This window comes from Diabrotica virgifera, chromosome 1 (assembly GCF_917563875.1).
Source record: "Diabrotica virgifera virgifera chromosome 1, PGI_DIABVI_V3a".
In the NCBI taxonomy this organism is placed as follows: Eukaryota; Metazoa; Arthropoda; class Insecta; order Coleoptera; family Chrysomelidae; genus Diabrotica; species Diabrotica virgifera.
The window spans coordinates 46225545-46237526 of NC_065443.1; positions in this window are offsets into that span (position 1 = coordinate 46225545).

Sequence of the window (11982 nt, forward strand, 5' to 3'; positions counted from 1 at the left end):
TTTGCGCACCTGCCAACATGTCAATGTCAGTTTTGTTTACCTGTATTCAGTCTAGCCAACATACTGGCAATTAAAAAAATTTAAAAAAGATTTCCTAAAATTTCTTAAAGATAGGCAAACAATTATACAGAAGATCGGCAATAATTTTGTGATTTCTACTTGATAGTCTTCTAGTCGCAACATGGGGTAGTGGCAGTATGGGCACTATTATTTAGGTCGCCTCGATTTTATGGTGATATTATAGGATTTTTGGGTCGCTTAATCCAATGGAAGTGGTCTGGAAGCTCAAATATGGTGCGTTTAATTGTTAATAACAAATTATGGTAAAATTAGGTGTTTTTCAGGAATTATTAGAAGCCCTGTAAATAAATTGATAGTGTTAAGGTCTTCTCTGATGTATTTTTGGTCGCTGAATCGAAATAGACTAGTTGCGATTAATCAAAATATGTTCTTATTTTGTTAATAACAAAATAATTGTTTATTCGCCGAAAACATGGACGTATAAATAAAGAACGTCCATGGCCGAAAAGCTCGAAATGCGGCATCTACAGCAAGTTTGTAGTCTTTTTCGTAGTATTTTTATACGCTAAGGTCGACTTTACACTACATGATTTATCATGTGATTTGTCATATGATTTTTCCCATGACGAGCCGCATGACAATGCTTATGACAAAACGAGCCGTATAAACAATGCAAAATCATATGACAAATCACACAGTGTAAACATGTAAATTTCACTCCATGACCAAATCATATGACAAATCACATGATATATAATGTAATGTAAAGTCGACTATCGTTTGTCACTAAATAGTCGTGATAGCTTAAACCACGTTTCGACTTTGTTCTTAATAAATTATTGCAAAAATATCGGTTTATAGGTTTATTGGCATACACGTAGCTAATATGTCAAACAAAACAAGTGATATTGTGCCGATGTCTGCTTTTACCCTTTTTTACCCCCGTTTCGGAGGTAAAAAAAGAAACCTTTAAAATAAGTCCGGAAGTGGATAAACTGATTAATTTTAAGTAACTTTTGTTCTATACAGTTTTTCCACTAAGTCAATACTTTTCGAGTTATTTTTGTTTTTTTGTTGAAAACACATTGTTTGGTTGGTCGTGTGCCCATTGAACTGGCAAGTACCTAGTTTTTCGAGCAGGGAAGCATGTTGTCCTTTAAGCATGTACTAATTTAATCCTTCAACATCGACTGGTATTCACCATATTTTATTTAAATCTATCATGTAAACCATATATTATAATGTTACCACTCTAATTGGTGTGCTAGTTTCAACTACTCAGCAGAATGCACTGAAGATGTTCTGAATTAGAACGAAAACGTTTTGCACGACTTTTTATGAAGTTTTTTAATAAACCATTTTATACCAGTATACAACTTGAAGTTTTTACTTCTGTATGAGTTTTTTTAAACTATGGTATACAGCCAACTATTAGAATTTTTCCATTGATTTTAAAGGAAATACCTTTAAAATATTAATTGATTTTAAAGGATATAAAGGAAATAGAATTATAGTATATTATTCAAAAACGAAGTTCAAGGAAAACGAAGGTCAAACGGAGTTCAAGGAAAAATAAAAGAGAAGGGAACATTATATAAAAAGTGGCAAGAAACCAGATCCAACACAGATCTTCAAAACTATATGGTCGCGAAAAAGGAAGCGAAAGTATCAGTAGCAAAAGCTAAAGCAGAAGCGTATTCAAACCTATACGATCAACTTGATACCGGGGAAGGCGAAACGAAGATATATAAAATAGCCAAACAGAGAGCAAAGCTAGCAAAAGATTTTAATCAGAGAAAGTACTTTGACAGCTTATTAAATGAAGAATTTGACAGACAGCCTGTGGAGTCAACGGAGACAGTAGCAGCAATGGTCACCAAAATAACAAACGAGGAAGTGGCTCAAGCGCTTCAAAAAATAAAGAAAGGAAAAGCGGTAGGACCAGATGATATTCCTGGGAAAGTATGGAAAGCATTGGGAGAGACAGGAACAAGGTGGCTAGCAGGTTTATTTAATAGAATTATGGAAGTTGGACAAATGCCAGACGAATGGAGAAGCAGTATACTAGTACCTGTCTACAAAAACAAGGGAGATATACAGCAGTGTACAAACCACAGGGCTATAAAACTGCTTAGCCACACCATGAAAATATGGGAGAGAGTAATTGATAGACGGATACGTGAAGAGACCGACATACCCGAGAATCAATTTGGCTTTATGCAGGGCAGATCAACAACAGACGCAATTTTAATTATAAGGCAGTTGATGGAAAAATACAGGAGTAAAGAAACAAACGCTCATATGGTATTCATTGATCTTGAGAAAGCACATGATAGAGTTCCTCGAGAGATTTTGGTGGTGGGCACTCAATAAAAAAGGAGTCCCTGGTGCATATGTAAAGATTGTGAGGGATATGTTGATATGTATGAGGGAGTAACGACTAGTGTTAGGACAGGTGTGGGAGAGACTGATAAATTTCATGTGAAAGTAGGATTGCACCAAGGCTCGGTGCTTAGTCCGTATTTATTCTCATTAGTTTTGGACCAGATAACAGCGAAACTACAGGGTAACATTCCATTGTGCTTAATGTATGCTGATGATGTCGTGTTAGTAGGAAATAGTGAAAGAGACTTAGAACAAAAACTGGAACAGTGGACACGAGCTCTGGAGGAAAAAGGTTTAAAACTTAGTAGGACAAAGACAGAGTATTTGGAATGTTCATTTAAAGATGGAGTTACTACAAATAAAATGGTATCTTTGGATGGTGAACTGATTGTAAAAAGCAATAGTTTTAAGTACCTGGGATCGGTATTACAGAGTAATGGAGAAATAGATATATAGATGCATGCAGTAAAATTAGGGCTGGATGGATGAAGTGGAAGGAAGCGAGTGGTGTGTTGTGTGACAGAAAAGTTCCAATGAAGCTGAAAGGAAAATTCTATAAAACAGCCATAAGACCGGCTATGATGTACGGAACTGAATGTTGGGCAGTGAAAAAGAAAGAGGAACAACGAATGCATGTGGCGGAGATGAGAATGCTTAGATGGATGAGTGGAGTGACAAGAAAGGATAAAATTAAAAATGAGTATATTATATTAGAAGAAGTCTAGGTGTGGCACCAATTGATGCCAAAATGAGAGAGCATAGGTTGAGATGGTTTGGTCATGTTCAACGTCGAGACGTTAATCATCCAATACGAAGAGTAGCTGAAGTGCAGATTCCTGGAAGGAGTGGGAGAGGAAGACCAAAGAAGACGTGGGGGGAGACGATTAGGCAGGACATGTTGGTAAAGGGGATTAATATTGATATGACCCAGGATAGATTTGTGTGGAGAAATGCAATTAGGGAAGCCGGCCCCGCATAGGGATAAGGGAAAGAGAATGGTGAGTATATTATTCAAAAAAAGAAACACTGAGTCAGACCTTTTAACAAATCTGGCTTTATTAAACATGGAAAACTTAACTAGTAAATATTGGAGAATAAAAAATTCACCACCACTAACAGATGCATTCATTGAAACCAGGAATTATACAGATTTACACAAGAGTAAATTATTACCAATTTCTAAATTTCTGTATAAAACTTTGATAAAAAAACCCAGAATCATAATTCCTAAATATACAGAATCAAATCATTTAAATAATATTTTAGTAAAATCTATACTGAGCGACTTTGTGGATTACACAGTAATTTATACAGACGGTTCTAAAAATCAAACAGGAGTAGGATGTGCTATGTATGTGCAAAATACCCATCAACATAATAATTACAAATTATCTAGTATTAGTAGTATTTTTACAGCTGAGATTATAGCCATCGAAAAAGCTCTAGAATGGATCAAAGAGAATAATATTGAAAAAGCTGTGATAATAACAGACTCCAGATCTGCAATATATGCAATTGAAAATACTGATTTTAGTTCATACAAATCAAAAATTTTATGTAATATAAAAAATAATTTGTCTAAAGTGGAATTAGTATTTATATGGGCAAAAGGGCATGCCGGTATACTTGGTAATGAGAAAGTGGATGAGTTGGCCAAAGATGCAATAAAAAAAGGTGAGATACTAACTCACATCTTATCGACAGATGCAATAAATGACGTCAAAGTTAGAATAAATAAAATATGGAAAAAAGAATGGAAAAATATTACAAGCATGTCAAAAAATTTATATTTTTCTTTACATCAAGAACTTCCTCCGCCACCTGAATACATATTTAAATATAACCTGCCAAAGCAAGATATTTCTACTATCGTCAGATTAAAAACTCGACACGGGAAATATGAGGCACATCTGCACAAATTAGGAATAATTAATTCATCAGTATGTTTTTGTGATAATGTTTCGATTAGAGATTTAAACCATATTTTCTTGGAATGCAAAATTAACGAGAGATATATAAATCAATTATATTACAATTTACGACAAACACAAGTTCATTTTCCAATTAGTATAGAATATCTACTAAGTTGTCATAAAATGGAAATATTTAAATTACTCATAAACTACTTGAAAGAAACAAATATAATCATTTAAGTGAAATACGTATAAATATAACAAAACTAATAAATTGAGGTAAAAATAAAATAAAAATCTGTGGCTAACGGACTCGCATCCAAGCCATTTTTTCACACACACACACACACACACACACACACACACACACACACACACACACACACACACACACACACACACACACACACACACACACACACACACACACACACACACACACACACACACACACACACACACTCACACACACTCACACACACACACACACACACACACACACTCACACACTCACACACACACACTCACACACACACACACACACACACACACACACACACACACACACACACACACACACACACACACACACACACACACACACACACACACACACACACACACACACACACACACACACACACACACACACACACACACACACACACACACACACACACACACACACACACACACACACACACACACACACACACACACACACACACACACACACACACACACACACACACACACACACACACACACACACACACACACACACACACACACACACACACACACACACACACACACACACACACACACACACACACACACACACACACACACACACACACACACACACACACACACACACACACACACACACACACACACACACACACACACACACACACACACACACACACACACACACACACACACACACACACACACACACACACACACACACACACACACACACACACACACACACACACACACACACACACACACACACACACACACACACACACACACACACACACACACACACACACACACACACACACACACACACACACACACACACACACACACACACACACACACACACACACACACACACACACACACACACACACACACACACACACACACACACACACACACACACACACACACACACACACACACACACACACACACACACACACACACACACACACACACACACACACACACACACACACACACACACACACACACACACACACACACACACACACACACACACACACACACACACATTATTCAAAAAGCATGTTGCCGGTCCGCAATAAGAATGACGTAACTGCAAAAAGCCAAATTTCTTAGAAGAGCAAAAAAAAAACGATTTTTAAATATTTAAAATAGGGATTAGGACGAGGAATGAGGAGTAATCGTCCAGGAGCATCGGTATGCCGTTTATTCTTACAATAATGGCTTTTATTTATATCCATATTGGTTCGAATTTTATTATATAATTTTAATCCCCCCATTTGCAACCCTTTTTAGAGTTGCGTCATTCTTCTTCTTAATTTTAAAATTTTTCTGTACAAAAAACTATTTTTAAATGTTTAGTATGCCGTTTTATTCTCACAGCGATGGCTTTTATTTTCATTCCTATTGGTCCGAATTTAATTATCTTAATTTGGTCACCCCATTTTCAACCCTATTTACAGTTGCGTCATTATTCATTTGAAACAAGGTCTAAAATGGTGGGTATTTCAATAACGACGCAACTATCCTGTAGTGGCTCAGCACATAGTTACAATTTTGTCACATTTGTATCATCTTTACACTGTATTTTAGAAAGTTATTTACGCAATAAACAGGAATTGACAAAATTTTCAGTTACGTCATTCTTATTTCGGACCGGCGATGTAATGGCTATTACTCAAGATGGTGAAGTTTTCATCAGAGTGAGTATAATAGGCATTACAAAAATTATTATCCTTGTACTTTAAAATGCATCGTTTACATGTGCATTACGTTAAAAACGGCGGTTACATGGAACACTAAGTAGATGAAGAGTAAGAGTCCATGATCAAGAAAGAAAAATCTTTTTGGCGCCAAGTACGCTCTAGACTCCTTGATGTAACTCTAAAGCTTTCAACGTGTAATTTAGCCTTTTGTGGCCATAGAGAAAAGACGGATAAGCAATGACCCAAGTTCTTGAGGAAACTTTTTGGGTATTGTTGAGTTATTAGCAAAATACAGAAATATTTAATAAAATATTTTCATCTCTTTACAACTTCCGGTTATACCGGAACTTATAACTTCGTTTTTTTAAATGGGACACTCTGTATATTTTTACATTTTTGGATTCTCTTTGATGTCTTCTTTCTTAAAATATGAGGTTTTGTAATATTATACAGGGTATTTTAAAAGATAATTACGAAAGATAATTACAGAAAACGAAATCGCTCAAATCACAAAAGGTGCCCTCACTTACTATACTGATGGGTCAAAAACAAACGAAGGAGTAGGAATAGGGATCACAGGTCCTAATATTAGGATATCCGCAGCCCTTGGAAATGCTCCAACAATATTTCAAGCAGAACTAATAGCAATAGAGTTCTGTGCTCAAGAGTGCCTAAGAAAAGGCCTCAACTCAGCAAGAATATTTATTGCATCTGATAGTCAGGCTGCTTTGAAGGCTCTGAAGTCCACAACTTACAAGTCAAAAATAGCCTGGAATTTCAAACAATCCCTTAAACAACTGGCTAGTCGCAACAAACTAACGTTGCTATGGGTGCCAGGGCATAAAGGAATTGTCGGAAATGAGATTGCCGATAGTCTCGCAAAGGAAGGAGCTTGTACTCCTTTCATCGGACCTGAACCATTTTGTGGCATACCAAAAAGCCGCATAATGGAAGAAGTTCGAAAATATGAAAAGGAACTCAGTGCAGTCTACTGGAAAAATGTTCCAGGCCAAAGAAAAGCAAAAAGGTTATTACGACCCTCTGCCCGCTACGCGAAATTACTCTTAGAGCTTCAGAAATCTGATCTCGGAGTAATCACAGGAATTCTCACTGGACACTGCTCACTCAGATACCATTTCTGTAAAATGGGCATACTGGACAGTGGGACATGTAGATTCTGCGATGAGGCAAATGAGACGTCAGAACATATTATCTGCAATTGCAGAGTAATTGTTCGGCAACGCCATAAATATCTGGAACAGGTATTCCTTGATCCTGATCAGATTACAAACCTAGCTCCAAAACGGATAATGGTCTTTCTTAGAAGCCTAGACCTTTTGGACTAAAATATAGATGTAGGGTATACACAAAAGATCTTATAGGTAGCAGTGTAGTAAGGTCAACTGGGCCAATCGACCCCTTTTGCAATCTACAATCTACAGAATCATGAAAATTGGAATAAAGGGGTTTTGAAGGATGATATATTAAATGAAAATATTTTCATCTCTTTGCAACTTCCGGTTATACCGGAAGTTGCTTATAACTTCGTTTTTTTAAATGGGACACCCTGTATATTTTTACATTTTTGGATTCTCTTCGACTTCTTCTTTCTTAAAATATGAGGTTTTGTGATATTGTACAGGGTATTTTAAAAGATAATTACGTTTTTTTATTAATTTCGTAGCAACATTCACACCCTGTAGAATTGTAGTAGTTTGACATCTAAAACTCTACTTACGTTCAAATGATTTTTATTATACTCTACTATTGTTAAGAATCATTAGTATAGCTAAATTTTTAATTTTAGTATACAGGGTTGGTCGAAACTCGGAATGAGTATTTTCTGAGTGTTCTTAAATGGAACACCCTGTATTTTTGTATTGTAGTGAAATAATATTTTATAGTACTTTTTATTTCTTAAGCATTCCCTATACCTAACTGCTTTAATTTGTGAGTTATTGATGATTCAAGCTAAACATTAATTGCAACAAAAAATACGTAAAATTTTATTAGGTTGGCCGTGAAAATACTCAATCCCAAATAATTTTTCAGAAATAAATACATATTAATCCAGTGGCGTACTGAGCATGGTTCCGCGGGTTCCGTGGAACCAGGGCCCGGGCGCATATACGTAAACTGCAGACGCACAAGGCATGGGCGAACGATTCGGCTTTTTCCGATTAGCGGGTAGTAGAGTGCAGACGTACTTAGCCTTTATACGTCTGCTGTTTACTACGATTGATCGTGATGCCAATATACGTCTACAATTATTTAAGCCTGTTTAAAAAATGTAAATAAAACACAGTATATATTCGTATTATCAACGTTTTTAATTATCTTTATGTACAAATATCGAATTTTACGAATTCGGAAAGGAGGAAGACCCAACCCTTCGGTCCTAACTTAACTTTCGGGTATTAGAGTGTAGCGCACTCTACTACCCGCTAATCGGAAAAAGCCGAATCGTTCGCCCATGCCTTGTGCGTCTGCAGTTTACGTATATGCGGCCCGGGCCCCACAGGGGCCCGCTCTAGCACCCTTTTTGCTTCTTTTGTTTGTAACTTGATGTGAACATTTTGAACCACACAAGTACCTATACAGTACACATTCGGAAATCTAACTGCTTAATCAATTTTAATTTTTGTGTAAGAACTTATAAATAAAAACGAAGAATACCTACCAATATCAAAATAAAAAAATTTAAAATAAATATTTATTAAGAAACACAGGGACTAGATAAGTCCGGAATTGAATGAACTAACTAATTCTAAGCACCTTTTTTTCTATACCGTTTTTTCACTAAGTCAATACTTTTCGAGTTATTTTCGAGTAATAGCTATTTGTATAACAAGGGAGGGAAGTGCTACTTTTCCTCCCGAGAATGAAGTTTACTGCTCGACGCGTAGCGGAGGGCAGTAATCATTCGAGGGAGGAAAAGGCACTTTACTCCCATGTTATACATATGGTTTTTCCATCTTCCTCAAATAACAAGTAATTTTTTCATTTTTACTTAATTTAATTATGTAACTAACCAACAAAATTTATTAAAACTAAAACTAACAAGTAGGTACAATATAACTGTCAACTGTCAAATATAAGTCAAATTATTAATGTAAACATTGTTAAATTAGAATAACAATTTACTGTTTTTTACCATTCTGCAAAATACAGAGTGTTTTTAAATAAACTTTAAAATGTATAGATACTTACGTAATAGAAAATAGATATTGTACAGGGCGTTAATAAGTTATATTATGAATGAAATACCATGACGTCACTTTTACTTTTCCTCCCTAGGGAGGAAAATGTTCCGCTACGCGTCGGGCAGTAAACTTCATTCTCGGGAGGAAAAGTGGCACTTTCCTCCCTTGTTATACAAATAGCTATTATTTTTCAACAAAAAAACACGTTGCAGGCGGTTTTTCGCAAATCATTCAAAAAGTAAGTATTTTATCAAAAAAATATTATTAGCAAAAATATAGCTTATAAAAAGTGAAAAAAATGGTGTATGTATAAAGTTTTTAGACCCAGTAGAAGCACAGTTGTAGCTAATGAAAAGTGAGTTCTTACTAGTCAAATTCCAAATCGAATATTTCAACGTGAAATAAATAAAAAATCAAGCAATTTTCGGGGAAAACTCAAATTTTTTAAAGTATTTGAAAAAAGCTTTATTTTAGTATTTTAAAAAAGTTTCCAACATCAAAAGTAAGTAACTCACGATCAAAAGAATGTTGGTTCATTATTTTTGTTGGTAAAAAAAATCGTGAAAATCACTCCCAATTAGCATCAAAAATTAAATTATTCGTTACCGCTTCAGAAATTACTTTTTATTTTTTAATAAACAGTAAATTTTAATGTTTATTAAAAACTTTGATATACAATGTGTGTTTTTTTTGGCGAGCGGGCCCGCATCCCAACTGGAACCAGGGCCGGCTGATCTATCAGTACGCCACTGTATTAATCCAGACTGGTCCTTAAAATTACCAATGATGGTTTAGCTATCAAAATACCTACGTAGTTAAGATTGTTGGTGCGATTAACAATTAAGCACAAATTAAAGCAGTTAGGTATAGGGAATGCTTAAGAAATAAAAAAAGTACCGTAAAATATCATTTCATTACAATACTAAAATACAGGGTGTTCCATTTAAGAAAACTCAGAAAATACTCATTCCAAGTTTCGACCAACCCTGTATACTAAAATTAAAAATTTAGCTATACTAATTATTCTTAACAATAGTAGAGTATATTAAAAATCATTTGAACGTAAGTAGAGTTTTAGATGTCAAACTACTACAATTCTTACTTACTTACTTAAGCCGTCCTCTTGTACCTTACGGTGTCGAGGTAAGTGGAGAAATGAAACGTCTCCATGCCTTTCGGTCGGTAGCTAGTCTTTCTGCTTCTCTCCACCCAATATTTCTTTTTCCGCAAACCTTTCCAATATTTGCATTCCACGTTCTTGCTGGCCTGCCTCTTCTTCGTTTGTTGTCAGATGCCGCTTTCCATACCCTCGTTACAGTTCTACCTTCACTCATTCTCGCCATATGTCCGAACCACGATAACTGTTTCGTTTCAAGTCTGTCTAAGGTCCTTCCAACACCGCACCTTTCACGTATGTCTTCATTTCTTATACGATCACGTCTGGTCACCCCGGATACCGCACTACTACAATTCTACAGGGTGTTAATTTTGCTACGAAATTAATAAAAAAACGTAATTATCTTTTAAAATACCCTGTATAATATTACAAAACCTCATATTTTAAGAAAGAAGACATCAAAGAGAATCCAAAAATGTAAAAATATACAGAGTGTCCCATTTAAAAAAAAAACGAAGTTATAACCGGTATAACCGGAAGTTGTAAAAAAATGAAAATATTTTCATTTAATAGATCATCCTTCAAAACCCCTTCATTCCAATTTTCATGATTCTGTTGCCTTTAGTTCTCGAGATATTTCTAATAGGCCCTTTATTTGCCTCACCCTGTATACGAGTAATTATATCTGTACTTATAAATAAATAAAAATAAAAAATATTGTGTAATAGTGTATTTCAAAGGCTAACCGATTTCGGCACTCTGGTGCCGTAGTATAGGAGCGTTTGTAAATATGCTACCCGTGTTGAGCTGGCCCCCCACTTGCAAAAATTAAAAAACAAATAGCCCTGATTTATGAGCTATTTATGAGCTTTCATTTTCCGCAAATTAAAATTTTTGAGCTCGTTACACTGAGCAGGAATTTAATATTTTGGTGGGGGTGGGGCTGAGTCAGCCCCCCTCCACTACTTAAAAATAGGGATATTGAATCGATTCTTGCGGCAGAATTACGAGCTATTTATGAGCTTTGAAATCATATAGTTTCGATTTTTGAGCTCATCCCCTTCACCCCCAAACAACCCTTTAATTGATTTAACTTAAGAGAAACATGCTGAGAAAAATTAATATATATCGAACCGCGGATATAATTTGTATGTTGTATATTCTAAGAATAAACTCTTAAATCACGCGCATTTCGATTATTGAGCTGCAACCCCTTCGCAAGAAAACCACCCCTTCTTCCCGGCTTAAAAGAGAGTTGTACTTAAAATGCATTCAATTAATTATTTGGCGACTACATATCATTTAATAATTTATGAGCTTCCAAAATACGCGCATTTAGATCATTAAATTGCAATTCCTTTTATATAGTGCAG